The sequence below is a fragment of the Antechinus flavipes genome, chromosome 5, assembly GCF_016432865.1.
Source record: "Antechinus flavipes isolate AdamAnt ecotype Samford, QLD, Australia chromosome 5, AdamAnt_v2, whole genome shotgun sequence".
Lineage (NCBI taxonomy): Eukaryota > Metazoa > Chordata > Mammalia > Dasyuromorphia > Dasyuridae > Antechinus > Antechinus flavipes.
Genome location: NC_067402.1, coordinates 280,475,108 through 280,498,263, shown reverse-complemented (window position 1 = coordinate 280,498,263; position 23,156 = coordinate 280,475,108). Strand labels below are relative to the sequence as shown.

The following is a 23,156-nucleotide window of genomic DNA, read 5'->3' as shown; positions in this document are numbered from 1 at the left end:
TATTTATAGGCAACTAAAAGAACCAAACAAAAGAACCAGTGTGTGTTCTCACCATCCTCTCTCTGGGCCTCAGTATTTTGATCTGTAAAATGGGAGAGGGCAGGATTATATGACCATCTAATCAGTTCCAGTTCCGAGTCCTATGATCTCTCTTTATGGATGTTTTTGGAAGGACATCATCAATAATCAAACAACAAGAGAAGGTAGCAGTGGGTGGTGATCTACACAGATGGAGAGTCTACTCCAAAAATGGGATGTGTATGTCAGGCCTAGTACATAACAGGAACTTCATAAAAATACATGTTAATGGATTGAAGTAATTATTCCTCCAAGATAAATTCTGTGTCTCTAGGCAAAAGGCAAACTCCTTAATGGCATGGATCACGTATTTTATTTTTCCAAGTTCTCCCAGTGTGTTTAAAACATAGATGGGTGCTAATAAGGGCTTGCTGGCAGACTACGGCACCTTCTCTAATAGTTTTAACAAATAACAATCGTGTCCCAGTGATTTCCTAAAGCACACAGGTCTAACCATATCATCCACCCACTCAGTAAACTCCAGTGGCTCCCCATTGCCTCCAGGATCAAATATCAAATGCGGTTTGGCTTTTAGAACCCTTCATATCCCAACTCCCTCTCACCTTTCCAGTCTTCTTACACCTTCCTCCCCAACAGGTGCTCTTTGATCCAGGGAAACCAGCTTCCAGACTGGACCACAAATAACTCACTCTATCTCTCACTCTCAGCATTCTCCTTGGCTGTCCTTCATCCCTGGAGGACTCTCCCTCTTGGTCTTCCAGGATTCTTTAATGGTCCAGGTAAAATCCCAATCTCTCTTAATTCTCGTGCCTTCTCTCTGCTAAGTATTTCCTATTTATCCTGCATATAGTTTACACCATAGACATCTGTTTACCTGTTGTCTCTCCCATTAGATTATAAACTCTTGGAGGGCAGGTGTTGTCTTTTGCCTCTTTTTGTATCCCCAGGGCTTCATTCAGTGCTCAGCACATTATAGATATCTGATAAAAGTTTATTAAGTGACTGAATGATCCAAATGGAAGACTGACTCCCACGAATATTACTAAGCACTGGGCAGTGGATATACAGATGGACATTGATTCAAATCCGACTTCCTTCACATCCTGGCTAGATGACTCTGGACATAGGAAATTCTCTAAGATGATGAGTGACCAAGGCGGTGCTGGCCTGCATTAGTGAAGGGAGTTTCCTCTTCCAGGGGTTTCCTATATTGATGAAATGACAAGTGAAGTCCCTAACCCTACCCCATCCATAATATGGATGTAATAATATTAAAATATAATATGTAATAAATACATAATATGTAAAAAATATAAAAAATGGAACAAGACCTTCTCAGGTTGGATGCATTCAGTGTTAACACTAGGAGCTAATTCTGGGAATTCAATTCAATTCATTTCCAGTTCTGAAGATGTCAGACATGTGCTAAATACCAGGAGGACAAAGACAGCGTCTGCCCTCGAGAAGCTTATATTCTACTGTCAGAAACCACATGAGTGAAAAGATAAATAAATAAATAAAATATATTTACATAGAGAATAATGGACAAAGTAATGGAATAACTCAGTTCAAAAAAATATTTTATGAATGCCCACTCTGAGGCAGCTGGTAGCATAATACATAGTGAACTTGAATTCAAATTCAACTGCAGATACTTATTAGATTGTGATTTGGGAGGCAATTTGTTTGCCTCAGTTTCCTCAGCTGTAAAAAAAAATACCATCTACATCCCAGAGTTGTTGTGAATTATCATTTGAGATATTTATAAAGCACTTAGTACAGCGCCTGGCACATAGTATACATTATATAAATGTTTATTCCCTTGTTTCTCCCTGCTCCGGCTTGGTATTGTTTGAAATGCTAGAGACATAAAGGGAAAAAACCCACAATAATTAACAATCCCTGTTCTCTAGTTTACAGTCTATTGGAGGTTGGAGGGAGTTCATGAATACAATACATGCAAAAATAAATCAATACACAGTACAGACAAAGAAGCACAGAATATCAAGAGCTGAATCACTCAACCATCAGTCAACAAGCATTTATTAAGCATGTTATGTGCCAGACGCTATGCTGAGTGCCATATTGAAAAGGACCTCAGTGACCATATCGTCCAACCTCTATCTACCCTAGAATCCTCGCTCTGTTGTCTAGTCTCTACTTGCTTGGCTTTCTGAGACTAAGTCCCTTCAGCAGAGAAATAAAATCATGGGCAAGAAAAGAAAGGGTTTCAGGAACATGAGAACAGGCCTTTGTTTGTCTCTAGAATTGACACCAAGGAGGGTAGGCCAGCAAAGGCAGAAGATGGAGGCAAAAGAGTCCAGGAAAAGCTCTGCTCTGGCTCTTATCAGACAACAGCTACCCATCTGGCTTAGAGAGGACAGCAGGCAAGGGGAGACCATCATTTGTTGGCAAAGTCAATGAATATATATTCATTTCACTAGAACTTCTACATTTGAACTGAGGCCTCCTTGGAGACAGGAAGCATATGATTCTCTGCCAATTCATTTCCAGGGAGTGAAGATGGGGAGTAAACTGGGTAGAAGCCATACTATCTGGGAAATGCAAGGACAGGAAAGCTTTGGCATATGTCCCCGGAGAGGTGAGGTCCTACTATTAGACATTGAAAGTTTAACTTTTTTGTGCTCTGAAACTTTTTGATAACAGGCTGGCAAAATCTATATACCTCTTCTCAAAAATTATGTTTTCAAAGACTTTAAAAAATCAAATAAAACCACTAAGATCACAAAGGAAATCGATTTGGGGGTGGGGAACATCTGACCCCTGGGCCATATAAAGCCCATGAAACCATTTGCTAAGGAAACTGCAGGTGAGAGTGAGCTGAAAGCTAACTACAACAGCCTCCCAGTGCTGGAGTTCTATAAGTTGATCATTATGTATAACCCAAGAATGATATTGTAAATATCTAAATGTCCCTTGGTAGGAAAAAAAAACTTCCCTACCCTTAAATTATATTGAAACACAGGTACAAAAAGATTTTTAAAAATCAAGTCCATATACCCCAAGTTAAAAGTACCCAATCTAGAGAAAAAAGTGACTTTAGCAATAACCTAGTTGAACCCTCCCCCAGTCCTCCTATTCTACAGATAAGGAAACTGAAGAGAAGAGGGGTTGAGTTACTAGTTTAAGGACACAAAGAAGGGAGGCAACAGAAAGGGGACTCAAATTTGGTTCATTAGATTCCAAATCTATCATCATCTTCATCATCATGATTCATATCCTATAAGAGTTTTGCTATAGCTTTGACAAAGCATTTTATATACCTTCTCTCTCATTTGTTCTACACAACATCCCAATGAGCTTAAAAACTATTCTTATTCCCATTTTACAGATGGGGAAACTGACTTGCCCGGGATCACATCACAAACAAGAATAGGAGGCAGGATTTGAATATGGTCTTCCTGCCTCTAGTTCATACACACTCTTCTGCTATACTATGTCTACTCAGGATGGTTAGTAAAAAAAAAAAAAAACCTGTGGACCACGTAGTAAATGTGTGTTGGAGTGAATAGAGGCCACCAATGCAGGGCCTTGGCATTCAAGGCCAAAAGATTTTTCAAAAAGAGAGACAGAGACAAAAAGAGATAGACACAAAGACAAAAAGGGATAGAGACAGAGAAAGTAAAACAAAGACAGACAGAGACAGAGACAAAGACAGAGAGAGATGGAGGGGGAGAGAGAGAGAGAGAAAGAGAGAGAAAGAGAGAGAGAGAGAGAGGGGGGGGGAAATGAGGAAGGGAGGGAGAGAAAGAGGAAGGAAGGCAGAGAGGGAAGGGGAGAGAGGGGGAGAGGAGAAAGAGGGAGAGAAAAGGAGAGAGAGGAAGATAGAGGGAGAGAGAAGGAGAGAGGAAGATAGAGAGAGAGACAGAGAGAGGGGTTCTGGCAATTGAAGGGAAAAACAACCCTTCATATTCATTGTAACAATACAAAGTGAGATCTGAATGCTTGCAGATATTTTATTTTTTCATTTTAAAACAGATCTGCTATGGCCCCGGCCACAAGAAGCAGCAGGCTCAGCATATTTATGGGCTGGGTTCATTTTCTTCTTCCAGATCCTTTCCAGGGCTCTCTTAAACTTTCTGTCTGGCTCGGGAAATGTCTACCGATGTGTGTGTGTGTGTGTGTGTGTGTGTGCGCGCGCGCGCGTATGTTTGAATTATCTAATCTCTGCAGATGTGGCCCCGGTAGTGGTGACTAAATGGCTTTGAAATTTGATTCGATCACTCCATGGAATAGCCTGGATAAATACGGGACTTGAGTTCCAAACTCAAACCCCAGGCCCGGGGCGAGCCGGGCACATACATCAAGCCTGGGCGTTCCGACCAACATCTGTAACTGTAGCACAAGCTGAGTTTATTTTTAATGGCAAACATTTTTTTTTTCGTTCTCTGTCACAGATGCCACTTAAGATGGCTATGACAGATCGTTACAATATAATTAAAGGCATCCATAATTGCTACCTACCTACTTGGAGGAAAACAAAGTTACCTTCTGGAAAATAAAGATGTCAACTATACTCCATCATGGAGTCAGTAATGCAGTAATGGGGAGAGGATATTGGGTGCAGAGAAATGTGCTAAGAACTTGGGGAGGGGGTAACCTTCCATCTACAAACTCTATAAACAGCCTTAAGCACTTACGGTGTGACCAATGCTGAATACGAAGAAAAACAAAAATGGAGGCTGCCCTCAAGTCGCTTATATCCCAAAGAGGAAGATAACATATAAAAAGAGACATAGAATTTACATAGAGAGTAAATGGAAGGAAATCTCAAAGGGGAAGGCACTAACAGAAACTCCGGGAAAGGGTTCCAGCAGAAAATTGGATTTGAGCTAAGATTCGAAAGAGGTAAGAGGTAAAACATCCCAAGTTTGTGGAAACAACTAATGTGAAAGAATGGAGATGGAAAGAATAGAGGGAAGGCCAACATAACTGCATGTAAATAATGACAATAATAATCAGTGATATTTATTCAGCTTTCTTCAAACTTCAGATCAAGACTCATTTCCTTACATGAACATGCATTTAAAAAAAAAATTGCTCTCTGGGAAAATTTTTTGGTGTGGATCTCTGATTTCACTAGGGTAAAGAACTTCCAGTATGGAAACTCCCTCCATCTATGCAGAATGGTAATTCAGGAGTAATATATACTCATAGAGAATATTGAGAAGCTAAGTGATTTCTTCACTGTCAGGCAACCAGAAGGCACCAAGGGTAGAATTTGAACTCACACCTTCCCAACTTGGTCAATTGCTATTGTTGTCATTTTTCAGTCTTGTCTGACTCTTTAAAATGCCATTTGGGATTTTCTTAGCAAAGACATTGAAGTGGTTTGCCATTTCCTTCTCTGATTCATCTTACCAATGAGGAAAATGAGACAAAATCGAGTGATTTGTCCAGGATCACACAGTTAGGCTGGATTTGAACTCAGGTTCTTGACTCTAAGCTCAGCTCTCTAGCCACTGCACCACCACCTAGATGCCCCCTCTCCATCAAGCTATCAATCAACTGGTTAAAATCTGACTGCCAAAAAAAGATTTTTTAAAGTGTTTTATAGCTTACAAAGAAGCAGATGAGGCAGTTCCTTCTCTGGAAGCATTTATTCAAAACCCACAGTTTGGAAAGGCCAGTGGGGTTCTGATTGGTTTGTTTGTTTGTATTCCCAACACTTAGCACGATGCCTGGAGGATTTAAGTCCTTAATAAATACCTGTTGACTAAGGAGCACAGGGCTAACCTTGTCTCTGGCAGACTTGCCATGTGACCTTAAGACAGGATCTTCCCTGAGCATTCATTTCCCCATCTACATAATGGGAATAATAGACACTTGTGAAGACCAAATGAAATAATCTACGTAATTCACCATATGATATAAATCACAGACATCATTATCTGGCAAGTGGGAATAATAACACCTGCCCCTGCCTGCTTCATGGAGTGACTATGATGAAAGCATTCTCAAAAGAGAAAGTGGATCAGCAGGAAGACCATGCAGGATAATAGATTCAGGCCTGGAATTAGGAGTGAGAAGCCCCAGAGGGGAATTCCAGCTGAGCTGCTTGCACCCTGTGTACCTTTCAGTAAGTTTCCAAGCTTTGAACTTTATCCAGAAAATGAGGAAGTTGGATTTTTTTCCCCCTGAGGCGATTAGGGTTAAGTGACTTGTCCAGTGTCATACAATTAGTAAGTATCTAAAGGAGGTTTGAACTTGGGTCCTCCTGACTCCGGGGCTGATGCTTGATCCGCTGCAGCGCCACCTAGCTGTTCCTAAAGTCTTAACCTTTCTTCTTATTATTTCTAATAATGGTTTTCAATGCATAACAAAGTACATAGGATCACAAAGAAAATTAACCATATTAAAATAATTAAAAGATTTTAACAATGACAACTAGCATTTATATAGCACTTGACGGTTTGTAAAATAGTTCACAAAGGTCTCATTTGATTCTCACAATCACCCATTTTACAGATGAGAAAGTTGAGAAAAATAGAGATTAATTGACTTGCCCAAAGTCACACAGTCTATACATGTCTGAGGACAGATTTGAACTCGGGTTTTCCTGACTCCAGGCCCCGAGACGGACCCCAGTGGAAGAAGGTTTAGATGATTTCTAAGATTCCTTTCAACTCTAGATTTCCAGAATAAAGAGCTGCCAGTAAAAATGTAAGGAATTTAAGTAGATAGTGCAGTGGATAGAACACCAGCCCTGGAATCAGGAAGATCTGAGTTCAAATCCGGCCTCAGACACTTTCACACTTCTTAGCCGTGTGACCCTGGGCAAGTCACTTAACTCTCCCTATGAGAATGTCAGGTCTTTGAGGGTAAAGACTTCCTCAGTATGTGTGTGTTTGTGTGTATGAAAGAGACTATATGCATGCACACACATGTATGATATAGCTGCATGTACATATGTGTATTATATAGGTATATATGTTTATGTGAGTGTTTTTCTGACTCCTAACCTAGCACTCTACTGATATATATATGTACATATACATATACACATATGGATATATAATACAAACCTATATTGTGTAATATGTATGTATATATTGGTGTGTGTTTGTATGTGTGTACACATGTGTGCATTACAAGTTGGATATATGTTTATATTGCACACGTATGTATAATACCTGGTATACAATAAGTGCTTAATAAATGTTTATTGATTGATATATATGCATATGTGTGTCTGTGTCTCAACCCTAGAACCTAGCACGGCGCCTGCCACGTAGCAGACATTTAACAAATGCTAGTTATTTATTGTGTGTGACTATTTCTCCTATTCTTGTCTACTATATATTCGGAATATTATAATCTCCTGGGTTTTTAAAAAGAGTACGTCTGTGTCAAAAGGGGGTGTATGTTGGGGTGAAGAGAGGGGATGTTGGAATTAGAAAGGAAATTTCAAGAAGGATGTGTCAAGAGAGGGCATACAAGGCACATGCAGATATGTCATCCTGGGGAGATAGGAGAAGGAGTCTGGGCTATTTCATTGTACACCAAAAAAAAAAAAAATCAACCAACAAGTACTTATTAAGAGCCTACTATGTGCAGACCTTGGAGATGCAAGTGCAAAGGATGAAACAATCCCTAAGCACAAGAAATTTATGTTCTAAGGGAAGAAATAAGAAGTACATATAAAAATATATACATAGTATAAATAACTACCCACTCACAATGACTACATACAAAGAGGCTTGGAAAGGTTCCCATAATCCAAGAGCCAAGATCAGCGAGCGAATGAAGCGTCCAGCTCCAGGCTCCTAAGTCAAAAGGAACCCCCAAACCTTGAGGTGACCCAGCCTCGTGTCCTTTTAGTATCCCCATAAATCTGCCTCAGGAGGCCTTGGCTCAGAGTTGCTGTTTCATCTGACTCATTTAGATCCCTTTTCCTCTTGGGCTCCCACTCCAGCTGACTCAGCAGGGGATTTTCAATATACTTGTGTCTACACCTTGGAGCTGACACCTCCATCACCCTTTTGTTACCTGAGCTCGGCCGGCCTTCCTGGTAATGACACCGGCTAGGAAATTTGGCCCTTCCAAGGGCTTGGCGCTACCCCAGCTGGCTGTCCCAATTCCCCAGCTGGTCTGCAGTAACAGCTCAAAGTGGGTTAGATTAGCCTGGGACCTAACTGCCCTGCCAATCTCTGGGGTGGCCACCAGCCAGCTTAACCCCTTATCTCCCTTCAGTTCAGGGGAAGGAAGAACTTCCTAATAATTCTAGCTGCAATAGTACAGATTATTTTATAAACACACTATATATATAGTATATATCTATATCCATATAGTATATATAAAAACACTTATAAACAAATATAAATAAATAAAATAAAAATAAAAATAAATATATATATATTTATACTTAAACAAAAACTATTTACACACACGTTTGTTCATGTTTACGTATGTGTATGAGTAGGTATGAAATCACACCGTAAAGCTCTTTGAAAATTTAAATGCGTTGCATAAATGGCAGCTATGATGATGAGATTGTCTACCCCCTCATAGTAGGGCAGTTTCAGGCACATAGTAGTCATTTCATAAAGAATTATTGATTGGACGAGTAGACTGTCTCATGATATTATGAGATTTCCCTCGCTGGAAGTGTTTAAGCAGAGACTCAATGACCATTTGTCAAGAATGTCATGGAGAGTTTCCTATACTGAGTAGGAAATGGAATGAGATACCCAATGAGATAGAAAAGGTCCTCTTTCACTTTTAAGAATCACTTCTAAGATTTAAGATTTTAAGATTAAGATTTAAGATTAGGATTCTTTTTCTTGATTTTGGTCGGAATTTATGATTCCTCCCAGTATGGAAGCTCCCTCCATTGAGGCATATGATAACTTATTATACTTTTTATAGAGTTGCCTGAGAAATAGAGAAGCTAAGTGATTTGCATGGGATCACACAGCCAGGGTGTGTCCTAGACTGGACTGGGACAAAGGTTTTCTTGATTCTGAGGCTAGCCTTCCAGCCACTATGTCATGCTGCCCCTCATCTACGCCTTTGTCATATACAAATACATAATATAATTCTGGGATTCAAAGTTGTAGGAACCTTACAGATCAACCCAAGCATCCATCAAGAACCCAGAACCTGATCTTGCTCTGCTTGACCACTAAGCATACAGTCCACCTCCTCCCATTTCCTACCCCCTAAATATACCTTGGATTTCTTCTATTCTGGAAATGATGATGGAAACAATTCTACTCTTGTTCCTGGATAGGGCATGCCAACTGACTGCCCTCTGGCTCTCTTCACCAGCCCCATGACTTCTGGTTAACAAACCCCATTAGAATATAAACTCCTTTGGGCCAGGGGCTGTCTTACCTTTACACAGCCTCCATATCTAGCTCGGTGCTAGGCATATCACACGCATTTTCATTCATTCACTCCCTATCCAGTTCAATCCTACATGAACAGAATTGCAAATGAATATCTACGGATTCATTTTTATTAGGAAGAAACGAGCAGGACACGGATGAGAGGCTTTGTCTGAGCCTTGCAGTTCAATGACTATGTTGGCTATTCAAGATCCATCTCCTCCTGAATCAATTACTTAATGAAATCTATCAGAGTTTATATATTTTTTCACCTTCACAGTTTTACATCCTGGAGAAAAGATTCCAACTGATTGACTGATTTAATTCTATGTCTGATGTTGGTTTTCCCTGATTTCCTCATTCAGAGGAAAGGAGAGGAGGTCGGGGTAGACATTTAACCTTACAATAATCCTTTATACCTATTGTCATAAAAATAACCACTCTTAAATAAATATTTTGAAAAATAATCTTCTATAATATGTACCTGTCTAGCCGAGGATCACAAACCTGATTTACAACTGGCTTGTTTTATTAGATCTGTATTTGAAAATCTAACAAGAGGCTAATATGATTCACCTCTGCACATTCTGCAAGGCTTGGGGTGGGGTGGGGGGTGGGGGGAGAGAGAGGATTATTTAGAGAAATCATTTTTGCCTTAAAGAATATGGAGGAAAGAGGAGCATACAAAAAGGTCTGGCCAAATTGCTGACCTTGAAGATTGTCAGAAAAAAAAACAACCCTTCTCATTGTTACCTATCTTCCTCCCCACATATCAAATTCAGCTACCTTACCTGGAAGGGATTACTTTGGCACAATAGTGTATTGCACGCAAGGGACTTGGGTTCAATATTCCCTTCCTTTCCTCCCTCCCTCTTTCCCTCCCTCCCTCCTTTCCTTCCTCCCTCCTTTCTTTCCTTCCTTCTTGCTTCCTTTCCTTCCTTTCCTCCTTTCCTTCCTTCCTTCCTTCCTTCCTTCCTTCCTTCCTTCCTTCCTTCCTTCCTTCCTTCCTTCCTTCCTTCCTTCCTTCCTTCCTTCCCTCCTTCCTTGAAGTCAATTAGGGTTAAGTGACTTTTCCAGGAGTACATAGTTCATATCTGAAGTCACATTTGAACTCAGGCCCTCAGCTCTATCCACTGCACCACCTAGCTGCCCCCTTCCCCAAACCCAGCCAGACTTCTTTCTAATATTTTTTTAAAAATAGTTGTAAGTTTCATCACCTACATCAATGAAATCAGAAGATCAAATATATTGATATAAACAAATTAAGATATATACATATAATCCCTAATGTTATACAATATATGTTATGCTATATATGTTTGTAGGTATATATATATATATATATATACCTACACACACACACATTGTCTTCTGCATATTATCCTTTCTTTTTTTCCTTCCTCATCTTCCTTACTTTCAGTACTTATCTCCAAGACATTTCTAATGGACAAGACCACCCCAGCATCCCACCCACAAATGATGCTGAGTGATAAGACAGCTCCACAGCAGGTCAAATGAGTGAGCTGATTCTGGGAGGAATAACCATGCATCCGAATTCAGAGATGGGGGTAGGATAGAGAACCGAAGGAGAAAAAAAGCCCCTATCTTATCACATTAACAACCTTCTCTGTGGTCTGGGAGTGCTATTTTCCTGTTTAAAAAAAAAAAAAAACAGAATAAAAGACAGAATAAAGTGGAAAGACATTTTTGGACTGAGGAAAATAATGGGTGAAATTCTGTCAGAGCCATTTGGCTCCTGAGGAAGCCAGAGTGGAAATGATTGCCTGGAGTTTTCCCAGAACAGAGCGTTCATTAGGCAGGTGGATGGGGGTAGACAGGCAGAATTCCAGCACAGGGCTGCTCCCGGGGACTGAGTCATGGGACCCAAGCACTATAGATTGAGAACTGGAAAGGACCTTGCAAGTCAGATAGTTGCTTTATTTTACAGATGGAGAAACTGAGTCTAGGAGGGCTCACAGCCAGTGCCAGAGGCAGAATTCTAACAACTTTACTCAGATTCAATATTTCCTTCCTTCCTCCCTCCCTTCCTTCCTTCCTCTCTCCCTTCCTCCTTCCTTCCTTCTTTTTGTTTCTCCATTCCTTCCTTCCTACCTTCCTTTTTTCCTTCCTTCCCTCTCTCCTTTCCTTCCTTCCTTCCTTCCTTCCATCTCTCCCTTCCTTCCTTCCTTCTTCCTTTTCTCCATTCCTTCCTTCCTACCTTCCTTTTTTCCTTCCTTCCCTCTCTCCTTTCCTTCCTTCCTTCCTTCCTTTCTTCTTTCTTTCATTCTTTCCTTCCTTCTCTCTCTCCCTTCCTTCTTTTCTTCCTTCCTTCCTTCCTTCCTTCCTTCCTTCCCTTCTTCCTTGAAGTCAATTAGGGTTCTAGGTTGGAAAGTGGGTCAGGGTCCCAACCCCCATTTTACAGGTGGGGGTCCTGAGTCCCAATCTAATGTCACATCCCCTGTCGAATGTCAAATCCTGTCCTGTGCCTTAGAGCTGGCACTAACCCCCTGAGTTGGCAGCCAGAGGAGCAGTGGTTTACCCTGCTCTGGTACATCAGGAGATGCATCCTGGAGGAAGCCCAGAGGCAAGGGGATGCTGAGGATCACAGCTTCCAATCTGAAAAGAGGAAATAAGGCCCCTGGTTTTAAAAATAACCCTTCTGGGCTTTTCTAATGAGGTCATTCAAAGAAGGACTCTGTCTTCACCAGTCAAGAAGATGAGAGAGCCAGGAAGAAAAGTTTCATAAATGAGGAAGATTTTGAGCTAGCAAGGGACCGAGAGCTCCCCCAATGCTCACCTTACAAATAATGATTAAAATAACCAGAGTTCATGTTCCCATAAGGCTTTGAGATTTACAAAGCACTTTGCTTTTTTCATGGGTACTCTATGAAATTGGTGGGGCAAGGATTATTGCATCCACTTTGCAGATGGTAAAACTGAGGCTCAGAAACCTGAATCCTATGTTTATCAGCTGTAAAGAAGCAGGTGAGAATATCTATTGACTTGTTTTTTCAATGGTCTGCTTTTAGGTCAGAATAAATGTACATAAAGCCCTTTATAGAGAGATCTCAAAGTCAGACATGTGACTCTCACATACGTGTGATTCCAGGCCACTGCGCCTGCTTTGTGGGAGCAGTGCTAACAAGCTGTGACCGCAGCGATCCAAATACAGGATAACCCATTGCGCCCTCTCCTAACAAAGCCCGCCCCACTGAAATGGAATCATTTACACTCAGAACAGGTGGCTTCCTATCAGGACCTGACTCTGGCTCATCTCGTGGGTAATACAAAACTGGGTCCTTTAGAGTCCCAGCTGTGCTCTGAGACACACCGGTTAGAGACTACAAACTGAAACTGTTCTTATAGATGAGGAAACTGAGGTAAGGAAGAAACCATGGACTTTGCTCTAAATCCCAGAATCAGAATTCTAGAATTGGAAGGAGCCTTAGAGGCCAGTCACCCGGTCTTTGTCTGTTTTGTGAATCCTCTTTACAAAGATGGCAGGCAACATGGGACAGTGGATTGGGAGTCAGAGGAAGTGGTTCAAATCCAGGCTTTGCCTACATGATATTAAGCCATTTAGCCTTTGATTGCCTCAGTTTCCTAACCTGTAAAAAATGAAGGAGCTGGGCCGTCAGCCAGATCCCTTCCAGACTCAAATCAACAATCCTACAAATTCCAGAAGGCCTTGAATAAAAATACTAGTTCTTTTTTTTTATTTTATTTTAATAGTATTTAACTTTTTCCAATTATAGACAATTTTTAACATTTGTTTTTATAAAATTTTCAGAAAAAAAACTGGTTCTAGAATTAGAGATTTGGGGTTCCAATCCTACCTCTGACACTTACTACCTATCTGAGGAAGAAATCAGATTTCTGGTAGAGGAGATAGGGCACTGGACCCACAGTTCAGAAAGATTAGGATTAAAATCATGCCCCAGATGCTGGCTGCGTGAACTCAAGCAAATTACTTTGTGTCCTAATGTTCTTTTTTTATAAAATGAAAGGGTTGTTTTCAATGGCCTTGAAGATCCCTTTTATGTCTGCAGCTATTAGCTTATGATCCTAGGATCTTTGTTCCTGAATGAATGAATGAATGAATAAGTGAGTGAATGAATGAATTAATGAAAGATTAATTATTAAACTTTACAATGTGCTGAGTTTAAGCACCAGGGATACAGAAACAAAATCAAAGATTAGCCTGAGCAGCGATGACCACTCCCTTACCAAATCCTGTGGCAAAAGCACAGGCCTGGCCCTTTCTCTGAATGACCCTGCCTGGATATGGTTAGCCCCTCTACTTCTTTACTTTTCAGTGCTTTTTAGAAAAAAAAATACTATTAAAATATAACTTTTTAAAAAAGAACTAGTGTTCTTATTCAAGGCTACCTTCTGGAGTAAAAGCCATGGGAAAATAAGAAAAATGCAAACGATGATGCTTTATAGGCTAGTCAGTTAATGAGTCAATTAGTATTTATTAAGCAGGACAGTTAAATATAAGTCCTGAAGTTAATAATTCTACTCTCCCTGAGTTCAAATCTGGCCTCAGATACTTACTAGCTGTGACCTTGGGCGAGTCACTTAACTCTGTTTGCCTCAGTTTCCTCATCTATAAATTGATCTGGAGAAGGAAAAACAGCCAAGAAAACTCACCCAAATGGGATCGTGAAGAGCAAGACATTAAATCACACTGCCCTAAACTCTTGGGATACAAAAAAAAGTCAATAAAGTATCTGCCTTCAAGGAGAATCTATTTGAATGGGGGAATTCAGAATTCCTGAATTCCTCAATACAGAAATCTTCCCTTGAGAGACAGATCATAGCCTAGCACAGGGACAGACTTCTAACAATGAGAGCTGTCCAATAATAGAAGGGGCTGACTCAGAAGAGAATGAGATCATGATATCCACAGGAACTAGCAAGCCCTTCGGAAATCAGCTAGTCATCGGCTCATGGCTCTGGATTGTAAGTCCAGAGCCGGGAGGAGTCAGTTCATTCATTTCCAAAGTCCCAACTTACAGAGAAAGAAATTGAAGCTCAGTGACACGAGTGACCCAATGTCACAGGAAGTGAGTACAGAACAGGGATTCGGACCCAGATTTTCAAATTCCAAATCTAATGTTCTTTTCCTCCAGAAAACCCATTATTGGGAAGGTTCAAGGGGTTCTTTCCAACTAAGTTCTAACTCTAAAATGCTGATTTTCTCATCTTATCTAGCTTCATATGACCATCACAGCTTACAGGGATGAACTTGGTCCCATTCTTGACTAACTAGCCTGTAGACCTGGTCTTGATCCTTGGTTGACCTTGATGCATAGACAGCTGCCATACTAGCTCTGGAGATGGTCCTGTGTACTGTACTTCCAGAGCTGGTTGAGATAACAGACATACAATAAAACCAAAGAAGACAAGACCCATTGCCTAGCTGGCTGCTGAAAGTCTCTGTGTTGAGGAAACTGAGTCGCACAATCTCAGATTGTGGAGCTTGAAGTATTTTTCAGCTCATCGTATTCAATTCCCTCCTTTTATAGAAAAAAAAATCAGAGGTAAATTGCATTATTCATTTTTTATTTGAATCCACATTTAACACAGGGCCTGGCACATAGCAGATATTCAATAAATGTCTGTTGTTGCTATTGAGTCATTTCAGTTGTGCCCAAAACTCCATTTGGGGTTTTCTTGGCAGAGATCTAGAATGGTTTGCCATTTCCTTCTCCAGCTCATTTTACAGATGAAGAAACTGAGGCAAATAGAGTTAAGTGACTTGCCCCAGATCACACAACTAGTAAATATCTGAGGCTGCATTTGAACTCCTGGTCCAGTGCTCTATCCACTATGGCGCCACCTAGCGGCCAATACATGTTTACTGAATTAAATGAATTATTCAGTCATACAGAAGGACATAGGATTCAAATCCGAATGCCCTCCAAAATACATTGTAAACTGTTTTTGTTTAACTCACAAATAGGGGCAGTTAGGTGGCACAGTGGATAGAGCACCAGCCCTGAAATCAGGAGGACCTGAGTTCAAATCCGGTCTCAGATACTTAACACTTCCTGGCTGTGTGACCCTGGGCAAGTCACTTAACCCCTATTGCCTCCCAACACCACCCCCAAAACCTCACAAATATAAAAATGAACCTCTGCAGGAGAAATATAGACAGAGTTCATACTAGGGATAATGATGCTAGCTCATTGGACAGCTAAGAAGTACCATTGTGCATAAAGTTCCAGGCCTGGAGTCACATATTCAAATTTCGCCTGAAGTATTAACTACCTGTGTTGCACTGAACAAGTCACTTAACCCCGTTTGCCTCAGTTTCCTCATGTATAAAATCATCTGGAAAAAAAAATGGCAAACCACTCCAGTATCTCTGCTAAGAGAATCCCAAATGGGGTCACAGAGTCAGGCACAAGTGAAAAATTCAGCAATAAAAACAACAAATTTATACAGTATCGTAAGTTTGCAAAACTTTTCCTTATTGAGTTATTTGACTTAAGAGGCAAAAGATGTGTTTGCAAAATCACAGATCTCCCAAAAGGCAACACTGAGGCAGGTCCAGCATCCCCGGCAATGGGTCAACTGCTTGAAAGTCACCGAGGAGGAAGAACTCACCATTCCGCTATGGGATAGCTCCAATGGCGAGGAAGATTTCTGGAATGAAACCTCCATTTGTGCCCTGCTTCTTCCCGTTTCTGTCCTCCAAGGACCAAAAGTCTAAGACCTTTTCCAAATACTTGCATACAATCTTCAAGTTCTCCTGTCTTCTCTACTCCAGTCTAAATATCCTCAATTCTTTCAGCGGTCCTGGATTCAAGTCCTGCCTCAGATACTTAAATCTCTGTGATCAAATGCAAATTAATGAAAAGATAAGGGTCTGTTTTTTCTTAGGGAGGATCAATAAATGGTGGATATGAGAAGGCTCTAACACATTACTAACCATGAATTGTAAAAGAGAAGCAGAACAAGGATATCATCAAAGAAATTGAAGGGCAGAAATGAAAGTAGACCACGTCCATTGGCATATCGCCAATGGTATTAATGTCCAGAAACCTAATCGAAGGTCCATGGTGGATGGATTCCCTTTGGAGGATAAATGAGACAATCTTTCAATTAATCAATCAAGTAATGAGCATTTAAGTGCCTACTGTATACAAAGCACTAAGGATACAACAACAACAACAAAAGAAAAAAATATTTCTGATTCAAGAAGCTTACATTCTGTGGAGGAGATGCTATGAATATAAACACAATCCTTGCAGAGTAAATGGCTGGTAACTGCAGAGTATGGATTCTTAAGCCGGGGATTTGTGAATTTAATTTTTGAAAACTATTTTGAGAACTGTATTCCAACATTCTGGATTTCTTCTGTCATCCTATGTATTTTATTTGATGCATTTAAAGATAGTATTCTGGGAAAGGGACCACAGGCTTCACCGGACTGCCCAACGGTTCCATGAAATTATTAAGAACTCCTGTCTTGGCACTAGTTGGTGGTGGAGGATCAGGAAAAGCCTTCAATAGAGATGGCTTTGAGTTGCACACCACACCTCTGTTTCCCTAACTGTAAAATGAGGGGATGAGCTAAGATGGCTTCTGAGCTCCTTCCCAGTTCTCTGTCTGAGAGAATTTCATTTGATCTCTGGGATGCTTTTCTCTCCAAGTTCTAAGATCCACAGAGCTAGCAGGACAATGACCTGGGCAGGAGAGAGATTGTCCCCAAAGAGCTTTTGTCTGCAGTCAGGAGCAGGAAATACCAGAAGTCTCAGGACGTGACCCAGTTCTCACGAGATTTCAAACACAGCCCCGATGGCTTGGGGGGAAATTTGGGAGAGTTGACACAGCAGTCTGCTACTTTGTGCAGTAATCCTGGCAGATGTCATGAGCCCAGAAGCTTCTGGGTGGGCCCGGGCAAGGTCAGAGATGGGAAATGTTTGAAGGAACACCTGGAGGCTAGGGGTCAAGGCAGCAGCTGTGAGTCAGAAGGTACCACGCCTCAGTTGAAGGAAATATAAAGGAATAATGAGTTCTCTCTTCCCCCACCCCCGCCCTTTCCTTCTTTTCTAAAGATGATATTTAAAATCAACATCCCCACATCCAGTGTCCCAAAAGAACAGCAGGTTTTCTGACCTCCGATTAAATTCCAAAGGAGCCCTGGCAAGACCCTCCTGCCCTTAGAGGTACAATGTGGACATTCATGGCGTCGTAGATAATAACAACAAAAATAATAATAACTAACACATAACATTTTAAAAATTGCAAAGTTCTTTGTGAGTGTGAAAGGAGACAGAAAGACAGAGAAAGAAAGGAAAAGAGAGAGAGAGAAACAGAGAGAAGGAGAAGGAAGGATTATTCCAAGCATTGAAAGTTAGATCGTTCCTGCCCTTAATTAAGTTTTCATTTTAGTGGGGGATGCACTTAGTATCCCCATTTCACAGATGAGGAAACAGACCCTAGATGAGTTGTTCAAGTGACCCAAGTAGGGTCATAGGATCGCGGAGGTAAAGTGGGAAGAGGTCTTGATTTTAGAAATGAGGAAACTGAGGCAGAATTTGATGGCAAAAATATGGTTCTCTTTCCACTGGACCATGGTGGATGTCCCCATGAGATACAGACCAAGGAACAACAGTGACTTTGGATGTGTCCCAGAATTGTCTCAGTCTCCAAGGGATTTTGTGGGAGGGTGAGGGGACAGGGATGCAGTCTGCTCTAGGCCTGTGAATTTTGGGGTGTGGGGAAAGGAGAATTCCAGTGTGGAAACTCCCTGCCCTCCTGCCGATCTGGTTTTCCAGTCTTTGGATGGCTAGGGCTAGGCCAATCAGCACCGTGTACAGACCAGACTTGTATAGGACTTGCTTGTTCTTTGTATCCCATCCTTCCCTTCAGCCCAATGCCTAGCACATAGTAGGTGCTTTAACATGGTTGGTGATTCATTCATTGTAAGAGTCTTGATCTGAAGATCACTACCTTCTCTCTGTCCACCCCCTAACCCTGGCTCTCAAAAAACCAAAACAAAACATCGACCGTGGTACCGCCTACTTCACACGATTGTTATAATCAAAGAAAACAACACAGGGAAGGCTTCTGCAACCATAAAGCCCCATAGCTGTGTCAGTTTATGTTTACTTCCTTCCCTCACCTGCCTGGCGCCTTGCCTTCCATATCAATGACAATCATTAACTGTTTGTTGAATGAATGTATGATCTCCTGCCAAGCTCAATTTCTCCAGACCCTCTGGGAGCCTTCAAAAGGGAAGTCATTAGGCAAATGCGAAACATTGTTGTTATTACCCAATCTGCCTGAAATTTGCTTATTGCTAATTCTGGGCTACCTAGGGAGGGGCCATTTCCATAAATCAACTCCCTCCAACAAGCCCAACCCGAGAAGACATCAGGGAAAGTATTACGGCGTATCCTTCCCCAGCCCCTCACTTCTGGGGGTCTTCAAGGAGTTGGCCCACCAATCCCCTACCCATTTCTGACAGGTCAAGAATTAGGGGGAAATAGAGGAATACAAAGGAAAGACGGTTGGATATGTAGTTAATTTGAATATAGAGATGGCCGGGATGTGATCTGGCTACAAGAGCCGAGGCCTTGGAACCACAGGATCCGAGTTCAAATCCAGCTTCAGATATTTGCTCACTGGGTGACCCTGAGCAACCTTTATTGCCTCAGTTTTCTCCACTATAAAATGGGGATAATAATAGCATCTACATCACAAGGTTGCTATGAGAATTGAATGAAGCAGAAAGTGCTTAGCACAGGCACATAGTAGGTGCTTATAAATGCTTATTTTCTCTCTCCACCCCTAACCTACTCAACTAAGCAAGCACTCATTAAGGACCTACTATGTACAGATACTGTATAGCTGCTCAAAAATGATTAAAAATAGTCCCTCCTCCCCCCCCCCCAACCCGCCTTAAGGACCTTACCTTCTACTGGGGAGGGAGGAAATTACAAAGCATCTGGCTCAGATAATCTCATTTCAACTTTATACAATCTTGTGGAACGAATACTATGAGGATAATGATAATTTTTAGTTCCATTTGAGTGTTTGGGCTTGCCCATGGTCACTGCAACTAATAAAGGGCGGGATTCTGAAGAACATCCTTCTGACTCCAAGCTAACACTATGTGTCTCTCTCCTTTTGGCCCAAGTCAATCAACAAGGTCCTATTGTGTTCCAGGCACTGGCTCACTAAGAGCTTACGCTCCCTAAAGTCTCTCCATCACTTCCATTCTGGAACTGGGTTAAATCGTAAGCCCACAGAAATCTATGAACCTCTCCCCAACCTCTCATATTATTCCAGACTCAGCTGCCGCCACCATTCATGGGTACCAGTGCATTTCCACGTGTGGCCTTTATCAGGTTTACTAGTTTAAAAAATGCAGACAAAGGACCGGGGGCCTCGCCAATCAGAGATAATTATGCAGATATTTCCGAGAGTAATGAAAACCATAATGTATTTGTTCAGAGAATAGTCGCCATCTTTCAAAAGCATTAGTGAGGAAAGTCAAATAGCAAAAAACTTCCCCTTCTTCATTCTCTTGAAGCAGCTTAAGTCTCCCCTTTAATCTGGAAACACGGGGATAGGAATCAAATAATCAGGGACATTTATTTGTTCCTGATCCTCTGAATCTATAAATTCTTGCGGGGGAGAAGATCGATAGAATTAGTAAATCAGGAGGGAAAGTGGAAATCACGTTATTAATTTGGAAGTCCTCGACTGACAGAGGATCACAGATTTTCACCTTGGAAGTATCTAGTCTTCTTATTTCACAGATGAGGAAACTGAGGCAAACGGAAGGAGAGTCATACACTTTGTATGGCAGAATCAAGATTCAAATTTAGGATGTCCAGTCCATTGAGACCATTCAAGCTGCTGGTCCATAGTCAGCCTTGCATTTTCTTGATCAATGGATGCTAAGTATATAATATTAATAGGCAATTAAGTAGGATGGCGTAGAAACCCAGACGTTCAGATCCTGACCCCAAACACTTATTCTGTGAACCTGGGCAAGCTACTCAATGCCTCTGAATCTCGGTTTCTTCAACTGAAAAATGGGGCTCATAATCCTTATGTTGTTAGATGAGATTAGAATGAGATACAATATGTAAAGTATATGAGAATGTCCATACTAGATTAAAAATGGACTAAAAGTTTTGGTTTATCCTGTAGAACAAAGCTTCTTAAACTGTAGGCCACAAATTCACTTGGGGTCACATAACTGAATGTGGAGGTTGCAAAATTATGATTTATTATCAGTAAATGTTTGATTTGTGTATCTATTTATATACCTGAATACTCAGCAGTGCATAAAAATTTCTTGAACAAAAAGGGGTTGTGAGTGGAAAAAGTTTGTATAAAATTATAAACGACACAGCATAAATATAATTAAATAGGTGCTTCCTTTAAAAAAAAATTCCCTATTATTGTTCTGTAAGGAATGACCAGCAGGATGAATACAGAGAGGACTGGCGAGACTTACATGAACTGATGCTGAGTGAAATGAGCAGAACCAGGAGATCATTATATACCTCAACAACGATACTGTTTGAGGATGTATTCTGATGGAAGTGGATCTCTTCGAGAGAGTTAATTCAGATCAAGGATGGACAGAAGCAGCTACACCCAAAGAAAGAACACTGGGAAATGAATATAAACTGCTTGCAGTTTTGTTTTTCTTACCTTCTGAGTCCAATTCTCCCTGGGTAACAAGAGAACTGTTCGGTTCTGCACACATATATTGTATCTAGGATATACTGTAACCTATTTAACATGTAAAGGACTGCTTGCCATCTGGGGGAGGAGGTGGAGGGAGGGAGGGGAAAAATCGGAACAGAAGTGAGTGCAAGGGATAATGTTGTAAAAAATTACCCTGGCATGGGTTCTGTCAATAAAAAGTTATTTTAAAAAATTCCCTCTAGAAATAATATCCTCATATCCAGAAAGTTTGGGAAGAAGAGAAGCTAGTGGAGAGGGGAGAGATGAATTTAGAATCAGGGCAGATTGGGAGCCTAATTTATGCCTCCAACCCTTATATAAGTTCACAATTCCTGAAGCATCTTCATTCAAATAATACGAACAACAATTCCTAAAACATCTGTTTTGCAGAAGAAACAACACCATTTAAACTTTAGCTATTATTCATTTGACCTATTTATTCATCAATTAGCTGAGCATTTATTAAGCACCTACTATATTCCATTGTAGTTGAGGATACAAAGGCAAAAATGGAATAGCCTCTACCTCTGCTTACCTTCTAATCAAGCCCAACCTCCTCATTTGACAAATTAGGAAACTGAGGCCTAGAAAAGGCCAAGAAGAAAGGAAGTTCCCCAAGGGCAGAGGCTGTTTCATTTGTGTCTCTATGTCTCACCTACCAAGGTATCCAGAAGGCAACACAGTTTAATGCGGCACTTCTCAAACTTTTTGGTCTTAGAACCTCTTACCAGTCAATTATAAAGAACTCTCACAAAAGCTTTTCTTTGTGCAGTTTCTATTGATCAATATTTACATATATATTTATCAATATATTCTAGATATATTTATATATTTTGTTTATGTAGTTTATAGCAATCAGTATTTACATATATATTTACCTATATATTTTAGGTATATTTATCTATATATTTTGTTTATGCAGTTTCTAGCAATCAATATTTATTCACACACATATGTATATATATAATTTTATGTGGTTTATATCGATCAAAACTTAAAACAGTTTTAACCTCAAAGATCTACTGAAAGGATCTCAGGGATCCCCCAGGGCTCCCAGACCCTGCTTTGGGAACTACTGTTCTAACAGGAGAGCCGTCCTTGGCTGTGAGGTCAAAGGTTCTGAATTTGACTTGCGGCTTTATCTGGGACTATCTGGGGGTTTTCAGTCAAACATCAGCATAGGCTCAGAGGTGTTTTGGAGAAAGAAAAATCTGAAAAAGGAGCAATTTAAGTGAGTGCAACATCAGTTGCAAAACAGCCTGGAAAAATCAGGGGCCCCGAGGCTGAGGACCAGTTCTGCCATGGGCACTGTGTGATCTTGGATAAGTCCTTTCCCCTAAGCTGGGCTGAAGTTTCCTCACTGATACATAAAACAATTAAACACTTTACATGGTTCCTCCTAGCTCTAAAACTCAGCTGTCAGCATAGAGTAGGCGCTTAATAAAGGCTGAGCAATTTTGAGAGGAAAGTGTCCTCAAATCTAAGCTGTCAGCATAAAGTAGGTGCTTAATAAATGCTTCTGAGGGGGAAAGGGTCCCAAAGACTCACAGTAAGAAAGGAATACAACACGTGGGATTCATGCTTTGGGGAGGAAAAGCCTAGATTTGGTTCAATTCAATAAGCATTATTAAAACTCTCACTACATACCAGGAACAGGCCAATTGCTGAGCATATAAAGTAAAAAATAAAGTGTGACCCGTCCTTAAGGAGCTTACATTAACCTGGAAGAAAAGACCTGGGATAGAGCACCGGCCCTGAAGTCAGGAGGACACGAGTTCAAATCTGTTCTCAGGCACTTAACACTTCCTAGCTGTGTGACCCTGGGCAAGTCACTTAACCCCAATTGCCTCAAAAAACAAAACAAACTTGGATATAAATGAGAAAGTAGAAACTCTCCACCTGTGTGTGTTTGCGTGTGAGTGAGAATGGGCGTGTGAGCGCGGTGGGGAGGTAGGAGTGTGTGTTTATAGGAGTGTGTTTGTGCATAAGGGCAAGCATGTATGGTGTTTGAGAATGTGTGTATGTAGTGGGGGTGCATTTGTG

At 40.9% G+C, this 23,156-nt stretch overlaps 1 protein-coding gene across 1 annotated transcript in view; it reads right to left on the bottom strand.

Moving 5' to 3' along the window:
• Window positions 1–23,156, bottom strand: part of ABTB3 (ankyrin repeat and BTB domain containing 3) — a 329,205-nt gene that overhangs the window by 243,491 nt on the left and 62,558 nt on the right.